Source organism: Ochotona princeps, chromosome 5 (assembly GCF_030435755.1).
Source record: "Ochotona princeps isolate mOchPri1 chromosome 5, mOchPri1.hap1, whole genome shotgun sequence".
In the NCBI taxonomy this organism is placed as follows: domain Eukaryota; kingdom Metazoa; phylum Chordata; class Mammalia; order Lagomorpha; family Ochotonidae; genus Ochotona; species Ochotona princeps.
Genome location: NC_080836.1, coordinates 99,685,474 through 99,699,493, shown reverse-complemented (window position 1 = coordinate 99,699,493; position 14,020 = coordinate 99,685,474). Strand labels below are relative to the sequence as shown.

The 14,020-nt window shown below is 44.0% G+C and overlaps 1 pseudogene; it reads right to left on the bottom strand.

Moving 5' to 3' along the window:
• Nucleotides 1-585: 585 nt before the first annotated feature.
• Nucleotides 586-11,242, bottom strand: LOC101525311 (transmembrane emp24 domain-containing protein 7-like; annotated as a pseudogene).
• Between the last annotated feature and the right edge of the window lie 2,778 nt (nt 11,243-14,020).

Sequence of the window (14,020 nt, the reverse complement as noted above, 5' to 3'; positions counted from 1 at the left end):
CTGTAGACCTTGGACCTTTTTACCCTGATTAACTATGTAAAGATTGTAAAAATACAATAAAAAATTAGAAAAAAGTTTTAAAAAAAATAGTGGTGTGATTATCTCAGCACAGTAGGACCGGCCGTCAGAAGAAGACCACTGACACCCACGCTTGCCAACCACGTGAACGTCACTGCATAAAACGCTGAAGTCTAACCACCAAGGGACAATAAAGCTGCAGGCTAGCTCCTGCCCAAGGGCCTACCTTTCTTAAGGTGAGCCCAGAAAGGCTTACCTTAACTTCCTAAGCCACTGATACTCGCTGTTTAGGAGTAGTCATTTGGTCTTGAAAAATCTTAATCAAAAAGCTGCAAAGGGACTCACCCTGTGCTGCACTGTGGCATCTGGGTTTAGCAGCAAGGACAACTTGCGCTTGCTTGGCTCTTACATACGTAAGTGTACATACCCGTTTTAAGATAGCTTAGAAAAAAAGAACTTGTTTCTAGTCAGCCATGGTTAGGGGACTAGCATTACTAGCCCATCAGCAGCCTTTGGTGTTAGCTAGCCAAGTCTTCACCTAGGACCGCCCGGCTCGGCACGCATCCATCACCTCTGGGTGGGAAGGCGAGGCACAAAAGCAGGCAGGGGTTCTTTACCCGAGAAAAAGCTGTGCAGCAGAAACACCTGCCCCGTGCTGTCCACCAGGAGGATGAGGGTCTCTCCCACCGACCAGTAGGTCACTCTGGGATTCAGGTCCTCTGTGCGGCTTCTCTGAGATGGAAGAGAGCTTGGTCGTGGACCACCGACCTCAGGGCTTTGTGGATTGACACGCAGACAGACTCCACGTCGGGGAGAGCGCGGACTTGGTTCTCACTGGGAAAGAGGTGGGTCTTCTCCAACTTGGAAGTCAAAATACACAGTTTCATGTGTGAAGGTAAAAAACTCCTTGCTGAAACAGCATGTGTACGTCCCGTTTCGGGAGGCGATGAAGGTGAAACTGCCGCACCGCTGCTTCATCTCTTTGTACAAGACCTTCCCGGGGAGGTTCTCCAGCGGGCAGTCCATGGCCCAGTGCCCGAGTGATAACCTGGAAATCCAGGGTGCACTTGGTGTCCTGTGCAATGTCCTCAGAGAAACATTGCTTGGCTTTGTCTGACAGCTGGAAGGTGATCTCTGGGGCGCCGCCGGGGCCAGCCCCAGTCCCAGTCCCAGCAGCAGCAGCGGGGTCCAGGCCCATAGAGCATCAACAGGATGGTCACCGCCACCGCGTTTGACAAGGGGCAACAAGTGGCCAGGCCCAGCACCCAACATGACCTGGGGCGCCGAGAGGAACGGCAGATGCTACTTAATCATTCTTAAATTTTCGCTGAAATATTCCCTTGAAATGCTCATTAATCGAATCCCTTTTGTGGAAACTAAGGGCAGGACCTCCTTACCCTCTGAGAAATGATGGTGAATGGAAGCCCACCACGACCGCCATTCGAAACCTGACAGTGACACTGTAAGGTGTTTCTGTTGGTTGCACAGGCGAGCCACAGAGTATTTCATTCATTTCTCATTCCTCTTCTAGGTTTTCAGTACATTGAGTTTCTTGAAAATCTCAAGAATGTGGCTTAGCTTCAGCTGAATACTACAAAAATATCAAAAAACACTCTGATCTTTTAGGTTGCACAATTTATATTAGTGAATAAACAAATAGGACATCTTTCAAAAACACACCTGGGTCTGCTCAAAAGTGAGAGCCTACTTAGCAACTTCTTACAGATGCTGTAGCTGGTAGGGTGTAAGAAACAGAGTCTGCAGCAGAAAACGGCCTCATTTTCCTGAAGTAATGACTGTTCAAAACAGACCAGTCAGATTACAGGACGGACACACACACACACACACACACACACACACACACACACACACAGAGTCAGTTGCCCGAAACTCATTCAGAAGGTCAAGCTTATGGTACCCAGGTTAAGATACTGCTCGGTGCACCAGAACCCATGTCAGTGCACAGGGTCCCACTTCTAGCTCTGCTTACGATCGCAGCTTCCTGCCAAGCAGCAGCCTGAGAAGCAGGTGAGCAGCGCTCCAAGCATCTGAGTGCCTACGTCCACAGGGAGAGGAAGAATGAACTCTAGGCTCCTGATCTCTGCCTCACTCAGTGCTGACTGCTGGGAATTGAATCAGCACACAGGAAAGTTAATTTTTTTCTCTGTTTTTAAGTATATACATTTGAAAGTTCTGAAAAACTCATACAATTACACTTTTATGGTTATGGAGCAGGTGAACACAAGATGATTCATGAATTCAGCAGGAATTTACTGGATGTCTAGTATGCAGCTGGCACTCTAACCCGCCTGGGAGACGGTGATGAGCTGTTTGCCCACACAGAACTGAAATCCTAGGAGCGTCTAGGATGCTGTTTCATCTCTTTCTGCTCAGACGTTCTAAAGGCACAACACTGGGTGCCAGATTCACCTGATTCTAGTCTCACTTCTTCAATATGTAATCTCATGCTTGTACAACCCCCTTGATCTGGTATCTCTCTCTCTCTCTCTCTCTTTCTCTCTCTCTCTCTCTCTCTCTCTCTCTCCAGTCCCCAGTGTGGGCCACCCTATCCACCACCATGGCACAAACTTGGTACCATGTCTCCATGGTAGAGACTGAGAAAGCTATTCATATCCTTCAGACAAGGGAGGCCAGTCTTTGGAGAAATGAAGAGAAAGTTTGCTGAGAATTTCCTCTTGGTCAGCCTTCTAGCTTGGAGGATCCCACCAGCTACTCCTGACCTACGCGGGGAGGAGCAAGCGGATTCCCTCGCTTTCACCAGAAACCAAGCTTAGAGGACCATGGTGTCGATGGTTACACTCCACACCAGACCTCATACACAAGAACCTCCACGGATCTCTGCTCTTAACAAAAAATGTTGACTAACACTGTTTTATATAGCTCTGAATAAAATCTAATTAAGAGACGAAACCTGGTGGCTTGGTAAAAAAGCAGGAGGAATTTTTCTCCCAAGGTGCTAGTAGGAAAAATAGTCATGTATGTTGTATTGATACCACCAGGATAAACCTTAATTTTTTTTTAAAGTAAAGGATATGATAAAAGAAACTTAGCATGTGGCACCTTGCTAAAGTTGCCTTGCAGTCAGAGTTTTCTCCAAAATTGAAACATTTCTGTCCTCATAAGGTCAAAAATATTGTTCTTGGCATTCTATGGTTTTATCAATCTAGACATCTACCAAAGTCTTAGATAATATTCTCTTTGGAAGATACTTTTCTAATTATGACATTAATACATATGCAGTATAGAATTTACAAAAAGAAAAATGTGCTGAGAAAGAAAATCCTCACTATTCCAAAAACTAGAATTATGAAAAAGCTTTTCAGATCTAGAGCTGGTTGCTTGCAGTGCACGTACATAGAGCTGGAGTGGGCCTGGAGCCTACAGCTGGGCACCACGGTCCCCAGGCCCTGGTGGCAGGCCCCACTGGTGGCTTCTGGCTTCGGCAAGCAGCCTCTACTCTCATGTCTTCTTGGCCTCAGACACATAATGATTCCTGACCCCAAGGACCAGACCTCAGGGGCGGGTGTCCTGGCTGTTGCACACTTGTTGCGATCCACGGATTACTCCAGTCCGAAGGAAAGGAACATATCCAGGTCAACAGGACAGAAAAATCTGCCTACTCCCGTGAATCAAAGACCTCAAATAATGTTTTCATAAGGCAAACAATAAGCAAACGCTGCTCTCATTGAATGAAGGCTATTGTGCTTTAAAGCAGGTGTGCTTTCTCCTATGTCTTATCTTGATCCGCTCTAGAAGATTCTATTGGTAGGAGAACTCCTTAGTGAGTTCTTCCCATCAAATATTAGAAGATATCAGTACATCATATGGATCTAACTTTAAAATGCAGTTATTTGGTGGTAGCTAGGTCCAGGAGCCCCAGGGGCAGGAAATCCAGTGGGACCTGGGTCACATGGCCTGGGTCTTTTTCCCTGCCTGGGTGGTGGTAATACGGCCTGAGAGCCCCAGGGGCAGGGAGTCCAGCAGGGCCCGTACCACCTTTACTTTCTGTTAGTGAAGAACTATGGATGTTCTTGCAAAGGAATTGAAATGAAGACTGGAGATATAAGGCACTATCAATTTATTCCTCAGTAGAAAAACATTGAACGAATGTAACATTGGTGGCACCAGCTACAAAGACTCCCGTAGATGAACTGAAAGCATTTGTGTATAGAGCTGTAATGTATCAGAACTATCCCTCTAGGTTAGATATTTTGATTGTTCTTTTTGTTTTGTAGGAAAAACTTGTGAGTAGCCAACACTGTCACAAACATTGGTGTCCATATAGTTCGTGTCCTTATGTAATTTTATATTTGGGATGTATTCCCATCTATTAGAAATGTTATAAACCATACATACTTTTTAACCTTTAGATACATTTTAAAAAACCTATCTTTGGAAGATTTGTTCTAAATTACATTCCACTATGCATGGGAATGCTAATTTTCCCTTAAAATTATCAAATAGTTTTTATAGTCATTCAAAAATAGTCAAGGGACACTCGCGATTCAAGGCATTACTAATAATTGCATGGGTGAAAAATGACAGTTTTCTTGACCTAAAGGAGAGCACAGCATTGTACATGCAGGAAGTGCAGAGGGCGAGGAGGTAAGAATGCATGGGAGGGGCCCGGCGGCATGGCCTAGCGGCTAAAGTCCTCGCCTTGAACGCCCCGGGATCCCATATGGGCACCGGTTCTAATCCCGGCAGCTCCACTTCCCATCCAGCTCCCTGCTTGTGGCCTGGGAAAGCAGTCTAGGACGGCCCAATGCATTGGGACCCTGCACCTGTGTGGGAGACCTGGAAGAGGTTCCTGGTTCCCGGCTTCGGATTGGCACGCACCAGCCCGTTGCGGCTCACTTGGGGAGTGAATCACCAGACGGAAGATCTTTCTCTCTGTCTCTCCTCTCTGTATATCTGCCTTTGTAATAAAATGAATAAATCTTTAACAAAAAAAAAAAAAGAATCCAATGTGCCTCGGTTACATGGAATGCATGAGTGCATTGAAGACGCAGGTGAAACCAGATGATGCAGGTCCCTGGAGCCCAGGGTGAGGACATGACATATAATGGAAACTCAGGAGCAATTCATCTTCCTAAGAGAGCTGTTAGTACATAATATGGCAATGATATGCACGGTGTATTCCAAAGGGAAGAGAGTAAAGGCTGTAAATCTGCTGAAGTGAAAGTCACAGGAAGTGAAGGTGGTGAGAAAGAAAACAGAGCAGCTGTGGCAGCTGTTGCAAACCATCAGCAGCAGGATCAGATATCAATCTGTGGCAGGGCTGGAGGGCTAAGGGCAAGCAAAAAGCAAGGTGGCATTTAAGGAGCTGGGTGATTACCAAGAAGAGGAAGACTGATGAACATGTAATGAAGAGCTGGAAGCCTCAAGTCAGTTTTCAAGGAAATGGTCAAAGAAGCAGGAAGAAATAAAAGAGCATGGTTGGGAAAGTACTAGAGAAACAGGATAAAGAAGGGGTAACTTTGGGAGCAAGGTCAATGCCTGAAGCCCAATTATAGAGGGAGTTCCAGGGAGAGTTCATCCGGTAAACAGCATGAACTCAGCAGGCTGCACTGAGCGGGTACCTGCCAGACAAGTTCTTTGCTGCTTATGAAGCAGAAAGCCAGGCTGCCTAAGAAAGCAGCTCTGTATGAAATGGTGCATGGGTGCCAAGATGGAGGCTCCCAAGCAAGCTGCAGGCTGGAGGTGACACCTCTGGGAGGCTGTTAAGTTAACCTAAACAGTAATGAGGGTCATGTGGCTGATCAAGGGGCTTTTAATCTCCCCTGGCTTGGCTGAATAGATTTCTCCTATTTCTAGGCCTTTGATCTCCCTGTGTTCATAGCATCCATTTCTTCCTGTGCCCCTTTGAGGTGTAGATTTTTTTGGAAAAATCTCTTGCCAATTTTATTATATAGGAATGGCTTTCTCAAGGAGTTGAAAGCTATCCCTTTGAAATGTAATCATCAAAGAAGATAGCGCCGATCTCTGAGCTTTATAGTAGGGTGGGAGCCAAACTCCTGTGGGTGTGTATCTGGATCCATGTTGTAAAATTGTCTCCATCATGGAGATATGAAAACATTTACTATTCCTTTGGTAAAAATCAATGAGCAAGCACAGATGTCTGCAATACACTACCCCAGTTCTCAAAAACTCCACTGTCCTTTGTTTCAGAAGAATTTGTCCAGACTTTACAACAATCTTCTCTCTTCTGTCATAATAGCCTTGCCTGTCTGACTTTGGTGCAGCTTTTTTTGCTTTGATAGGCACATTGAAAGATTAGGAATTTGCAACAGCAGCAGACAAAAGAGAGTGGAGTTTAGTCACCCATGAATCCAGGAGAAGGGCAGACGGGGTCAAGACTGGAGTCTTGCAGCTTTCATGTAGCACAAATCTGCAAAGGGACAAGAATATCCACAGAATTGATTTTGTGTCACAGGTCGGGATTAGGCTGCCTGGGGAAAAACACTGAGGCTTTTAGATCTAATTGAACGAAAAGAAGAGGGGACAGTGTTGTGGCCCAGCAGTTACATCATTTCTTGCATCTCCAGAGTCCCATATCAAGTCCTAGTTGCTCTGCTTTTGACTGGGAAAGCTACAAGAGACGATCCAAGTTCTTGGGCCCCTGCACCCAAATGGAAGGTCCAAAGTGAGTTCCAGACTTCTAGCTTAAGCCTGGCCCAGCCCAGAATGTTGCCACTATTTGAGAAGTGAACCAGCAGATGGAAATTCTCTCTCTCTTTCAAAAAAATGAAATAGATTGTGAAAAATATTTAACAAGAATTAAAGGGAAGAATCACAAATGAGCATGCATGAGCTCTAAGTACCCAAAAGAGGAAGAGCCATTCTCAGACAGGAGCTGCCCAGCTGACCGTGTCACTCACACCTAGATCCTCATCGTCAGGGACAACAGCAGCTCCTGAAGGTGACACCAGTCCCTTTCATACTTACTTCCAAGCAATTCTGTGGCATGCTTGCATACACACACGAGAACTTTGATGCACACAAGTCAGTTTCCCCAACTGTCAACTTGAAAAACATCCTTACATGCTTACCTCCTTTCTTGCAAGCCTTTTATAAGTCTTAGGTAAAACTTCTCCCTTAACTCCTTTAGAATTTCTGTTATGAAGAGTGTTTTTGTGAGTTCGAACCAAGTCTCTTCTTTCCTCTCAGATGGATGTCATAATGTTGGTGGGAACGCGGGTGGGGGGGAAGATACTGATTTTTTTTGTGCACAGGGACAATATTTTTACCCTCTTTCTTGTCAAATGGAAAACACATTTGTTCAAACTGGTAACTGACCCATTCTAGGCAGGTTTCACCGCCTAGAGAAAGTGGAGCTGCTTTTCAGAATTGGGTGGGGAGAACGGGCAAGCCGGGTCAGGCCCAGACGGGGTCAGAGCTGAGCAGGGTAGGGCGGTGGTGGCAATAGGAAGAGACAGGTGGTGAGGGCAAGTTCTTCCTCAGGGATCTGAGGGTGGAAACCGGAAACAGAAGCCTTTCAGTGAGTGCCACCCAATATCTGTGCCAGATAAACCTGCACCCGAGCTGCCACAGCCAGGGAACAGGATGATGGAAGAGGGTGGAGGCAATCCTTGGACTAGCCTTGGACTAGCTTTTATTAAAAGAGACAAATACCAGTGATTGTTCTGTTTCTAACCTGCTTGCCATGGGCATTTGAGAAAGTGCCAGGGCAAGGCCACACAAGTTTCCCAAAGCAAAGAAAAGAGGCAGATCTTTGCTCACTGCCTCTCTCACCATGAGCGTGCTATGCAGAAATTTTGTGTAAAAATGTCATCTTGGGTCCAGCGCAATAGATCAATTGGCTAATCCTCTCCCTGCAAGAGACAGCAATCCCTTTGGGCATGGGTTCATGTCCCAGTTACTCTGCTTCTCATCCAGCTCCATGCTAGTGGAAGGAGCTCCCGGCTCCTGACTTTAGATCAGCTCAGCTCCAGCCATTGTGGCTATTTGAGGAGTGAAACAGCAGATGGAAGATCTTTCTGTTTCTCCTTCTCTCTGTAAGTCTGCCTAATAATAACAACAACAACAACAATAATAATAATAAATCTTAGAAAATAAAGTTTCCAGGAAAGGCTAAACCTCACATTTTTTACTGGTAAATCTCCTTTTAGTTAGTCTTAAACTTTACAGCTATCATATGTAAATGAAAATTTTTCAGGAATTGTTCCTACATGCAGCAGGGAACCAGGTTTGGAGCTTCTGAAGCAATAAACTCATTGTGACCTGAGCCTAAGTGAATCTAAATCCAATGATTTTCTCATCATCTGGAACTTTGGTGACTCTAAACTCGATTCATCTCTCTTCAGATAATTGTCATTTGGTTACAGGGAAGGGGAGAAGGGGCAAGAAAAATGAAGCAAGTCTGCTATGCCAGCCTTGAGACAGTTTCCTGCTGGAAATGCCCTGATGCTAATCTTTAAAGGAATGCACCATGTCCTCCAGCCATGCTGTGGTACCCGCCTTGTCGGTTGTAATTAAATCAGAATCATAGAAAGAACACGAATGTGGGATGGCAGTTTGGTTTTGTTCTGATTAAATCACGAACTCGCCATTTAAAAGCATTCTCCTAACTTAATTTATCCTAACTGGAGTCTTGATGATGGTCAAAAGTCAGCCCATCTAACACTGCTTTGTGATCTTAGGGATTCTTTCCTTGTCCTGGTGTAGCAGTCCTCCCAGACCCTGCACTACCTCGGAGAGGCGAGAGCACACATGGGAGACTGTACAGAGCAAGGTCATCCTTACCCTTCAGGTTTCTTTCTCAGCCACAAGCAGGATGTGGATGCTGCTCCGAGGAAAGCCCAGTGAGTTGGGATAGGCCCTACACAGATAAGCAGGAATGCTTCACCCGGACCTCATCTCACTCTCCAAACACTCATTGGACTCATTTTTCCCTTGTTATTACATATATACATCTTTCGTTACTGTGTGTTGTTTTTACACCACCTGCAACTAAAAGCAACTTGAAAGAAGGAACTTTGTCCTGATTATACCCATGTCCATAACAGTTAATACTACATAGTAGGTGCTCAAAAAAAAATCTCTCGAATGATTGAATGAATAGAAAACACACTCCTAAAAGCTATGAAAAAATTCAAGGAGAGGGAAACATTTAGTGTGATACATGTCTGACAATTCTAGGGAAGAGGGTGTCCACAACATAACTGAATCCTACCCCTTATTTCTGAAAGAAACCAATGACTACAACAGAACAGCAATGTCATGATATACTCAAATAGAAGAATGATGGACTTGCAACTGTTGTTGAAGAACTGAACTTGTGTAAGAATAAATGGGAAAATGAGGGTAAGGGTAGGATAGAAGGGGAAATACCTGAGCCTGAGGAACTGCATCATGAAAAACAAAAGAAATAATAATAAAAGAGTAACAATAATAGCTTAAAAATAATGACTACTTCTGACACCCTGCTATATCTTGTATAAATCGTACCTTCTATTTCATGTATAAGACAGCTGCTGTGTTAGAAATCCAAGCAAGCAACTTTAGCCCATAAACACGTGGTAGTCTAGACAGCATAAACAATCATGGCTACTACCACTCAAATCCTTGCCTTCACCAAACTTGCCTCCTGCTTCTCATCCCTCCATCCCAATGCTACATTGTGCCTACAACTCAACTTCAACATATTCTCTTCCAATTTTCCTCGCAACTCTTTGTTCCTGTAAAGCAGCCTCTTTGTCCGAATCTTTTGCTTCCCCTCTCCATCTCTTGCTTCAGATGAAACCCAAGCTTCTGGCAAAAACTGTTGTTTCCTCTATTGCATTCTCAGAAGAAAAGAATTTCTTTTCCATTTGTTCTCCCACCACAGAGCCAGCAGCGAGTACCGACTCGTGTTCTTGCACCTTGCTCCTGGGATGGCATTTCTCCATTTCCGCACATCTTCCCCATGTGGATGCATGCACCATCTATCTCCCTTCCCCTTCTCTTGGCCTAATTACTCTTCACATTCACTGAGGACTTTGGCCCAGATTCATTGTTTCCATTTTCACTGTTACTCCTTACAGAAGTTGAAAAAAATGCTACCTGCACAAGCTACAACTCATTCAATGTTCTAACCCCCTCCCCCAGGCAAGGTTCAACTTAACCTTTAGTTCTAGATAGGAAGAAGTGTACCTGCTAAGTGACATCACAGGGCTGCAATCAGGAATCCCTCAAAGATGGGAACCTGCAGAGCAAAGAGCCTGGTTTTTCTAAACTACACATTTCAGAAAAAGAGGAGGAGGGGAGCAGGGTTGCTATGGTTTAAATTCAGGCAGATGTTTAACTCCAATGTTTTTGTTAATGCTGATGATTGGTGGGTTAAGGATGGAAATTAATGGTGGTGTCTGGGAGGCAGGTCTGGTGGGTGGCCTTCACGTCACTGGGCGCATGCCCTCAGGAGCGCATTCTCGTAAGAGGAGGGTTTGTAACATATGCCAAAAGGGCTCCTTGTGTCACTGGGCTTTGTGGCTTCCTTCACAGTCACTCCACTGCTGCCAGCCTCCGCCAGGGGCCAGACTAATGAGTCACCTGATCTTAGACAGTGAACCGCCAAACTGTAAGTTAAAAATAAGCCTTCCATTCTAGGCGTTTTAGGCATTTTAGTTAAGGTAGCAAAAAAAAAAAAAAAAAAAAAAAAAAAGGCTAGCGTAAGAGTGGTAGTAGAAAGGAGGTAGCAGATTAAAAACAAAAAAGAGAAAAACAGAAAGTACAGTATGTGAATTTCACATGGATCTTTCTTCAAACTTTTTTTAAAGAGACAACTTCGTAAAAACAAGCAAATCTGAACATTGAGCATTCAGTAATACTGAAAAATTAGTGATGATTTTTAAAAAATCTATGATAATAAAAGTGTGTTATTAAAATTCCTTAAATTTTATTTACATTAAAATATTTACAAATAATATTATTTTGATAGCTGGTGATGTCTTCGAAGCAGTCCAGGGTCTGCAAGTGGGGCAAAGTCAGTTTGGAGGCAGGGCAGTGTAGCTAACCAAGGCTGGCACTAGTTGGTTAATGCTAGGTATGAGCACCTAGAAGGTCCTTAAAGGAGACTCTCTGCTTTCTTATTTTGCCGTAATCAAAAGCAGAGGGCAAAGGCAATAAGAACAACTCACCTAACCTGATGGCTTTTCAAGTCCTCGTCCGTTTGAGCCACTTTGACCACATGGAGGCCTTGCATGTGAAGACCACTCCATTTTCTCCCATATTAGATATCATCCTCAGATACTACAACACGGCCTAGGGTTTTAAGAACTGCTTGTTCTACCTGCTAGGGGAAGTTCAACCCACCACTCACACCTCCGTCATAATTTCCAGTTCTTCACGATATATTGATTCCTTCTGCCTCTTTCGCTCCCTCCTGCTCCCTCTCCTTTTCCTCCTCCCTTTTCGGATCTTTCACACACTTTTTTAATTTAAAAAAAAAAATTTCCCTCTAAGCTTTTATTTCCTCTTATCTTGATAGCTAAACTAGATGTCACCATTAATTCTTAAGCTTTGGGATTTTCATCTCTATTGATCTCGCTGAATACTCCTAAAATCAGCAATGACATATTTGCATCAGTGACCTGAAGACTGCTGGGATTAGATGACATAATCCCAACCTTACATGAGCTCAGAAAGACAGCTGACACCAATGTGAAACAGTGGTGAGTCTCGGAAAATCTCTGAGGAAACTTGAGGATGTACAAGTTGAAATCCACAAAAGCCACTTACACAAGAGACTTTTGGAATAAATAACGGAAAACTTTAGAAACATTCAGATGATCTTATTGTGATCCGTGGATATAGGACTGGGTATTGATTATAAGCTAATGGAAAATACCAATGTTCTCAGAAAGACAGTACAGACCCGAAGGGCTCCGCAGCCAATGAGAGAACAAGGGCTTCCTTCTGTTGTTTCTCCCCAAGTCGTGGGGTGTAATGGAGGTGTAAAGAAGACCTTCCCTTTATCACTACTATTTGAAACTAAGAACGAGAGTGAATCCATGTATATCATGAATAATTAAAGCTGGTGTAAAAGGAGAGTTGATTCTGGCAGAGGAAAACAGACACTAGGAAATTTAGTCTGTGTATTTCCATGAATGTGGAATCAAAATGAGGCAAACCAACCTACTGTAAAATAGGTCAGAATAACTGTTACTACAGGTTGAACACATACAAGGGGGCATGTGGGAAACTTGCACTTTGCTGAAAGTACTTGATGTTTTGAAGGGAACATGGTTACCCAGCTACGTATATATATGAAGATTCCTCAAGCTGTATATCCAAGATACATATAGTTCATATACTTTTAGCATGTAACCTATGCATCAGTTGCAGGTTAAATACAAATACATTCTTTTTCCAAAATGGGAAAACAAAGAGCTGTCAGTTGGGACCAACATCTTTCATCCAGGGAAATTTTTAGTGCAATGAGTCTATCACATTAAATACTAGAACTACAGAATGATCCAGGTGCTCAGATGGGAAGCTGAACAAACTGGCTTTGCCTGAGCCCATTGGGCTTCTCAGGTGTCTTGCTCACCTAGACGCTTGGGTACTTTTGTACATATGTTTAGCTTGTGAATATTTTCCGTGTCGATCGGAAAATTGACATTCCTGCATGGAGATTGCAACGTCCAGAAATTTACCCCTGACTTAAAAAGATAGACTATTAATAAAATTGCTTTTCTTTTTCAATTCCACAGGCCCTATCTGGTCATCAGGGAGATCGTCTGTCCCCTGACAATGCCTCTCTTCAGCTGTGCTGTTCCAAGAAAGGGTGACTGCTGGCGGTGGCTGCAAGGGGTGTCTTCATGAGTCTTAGGCTGGGCCTCAGGGTGGCTTCTGCACCTTTTCTTTTGGCATGGCTTCCCCTGTGTCTCACCAGATCTCGTTTGTAGCCGGTACCTCTATTTCCTTTGAGTCTCACCTTCCAGAGACTGCATCTGTTCATCTTAAAGGTAGGCATGTTCAAGTTCAAACTTAACTGAGGTGACAGTTTCACCTGGTCTGCATTACTCCACCCCCACCACCCAGGAAGTGCGGATTTCCTTTCAAACAGTATTGCTTGATGATGATGCGATTGTTGTTTGGGGTGGGACAATTTAACTGAATAGGATGATCCTATTAAGTTAACATATTAAGTAACATACCATTAAGTTTAGCATCCCAGGTTCCTGCCCACTGAATACCTGTAGCTCCTCACCCTCAGATATTGTGACAACTAAAACATGTTCCAGATATTTCCACACACTCCTGCTTCCTGCTTTCCAAATGGTTACCTGCCAAGTGGTGCATAGCCTGAGACATGTGAAGTCACTTACTTCATAGATCAAGAACATCAGATCTTAGTTCTTACCATAGGTAGACTGAGCTGTCTTTTCTTCTGAACATCCTCACTATTGATATCTAATGGCACCCTCTGACTTCTTCATAGGGTATTTAAGATCATGCATTGGTAATAACTGCTTTACTCATCATTCCTCCCACATTGCTTAGGCCAGATTGACAAGGACCAAGTTATCACACCTTAAATCATTCAGGGTCTCTAGCACTGTGCTTAATGAACAAACCAACAGGATTTGAGCATACTTTCCCTGATGACTCAAGATTACTATTCCTGGGCACAGAGCTGCCTTCAGGGCACACTGAGCCTCTTACTCTGTGGCTCTGCATGAGACGAGGCACTTGTGCCCAGCCTAATGAATTTGCTCATCACAGATTTGCATCATATCATCACATACCTATCTCCAGTGACCTTTCTGTTGTACAGAATCTGAGACAGACTGTGATGGCGTGCTATGTGGAGGGGTTTGCAAACTTGAGGGCATGATGTTGCACTTCTACACTGGTGCAGAATCCCGTAGCCCTGTGACAGTTTTTGCCAGCTGTCTCCAATTTGCAGACCCCTGTCTAGTGTGAAAGTCACAACCCTTTTGGAAACTACATTTCCATGAAACAGGAGGATTTAGAT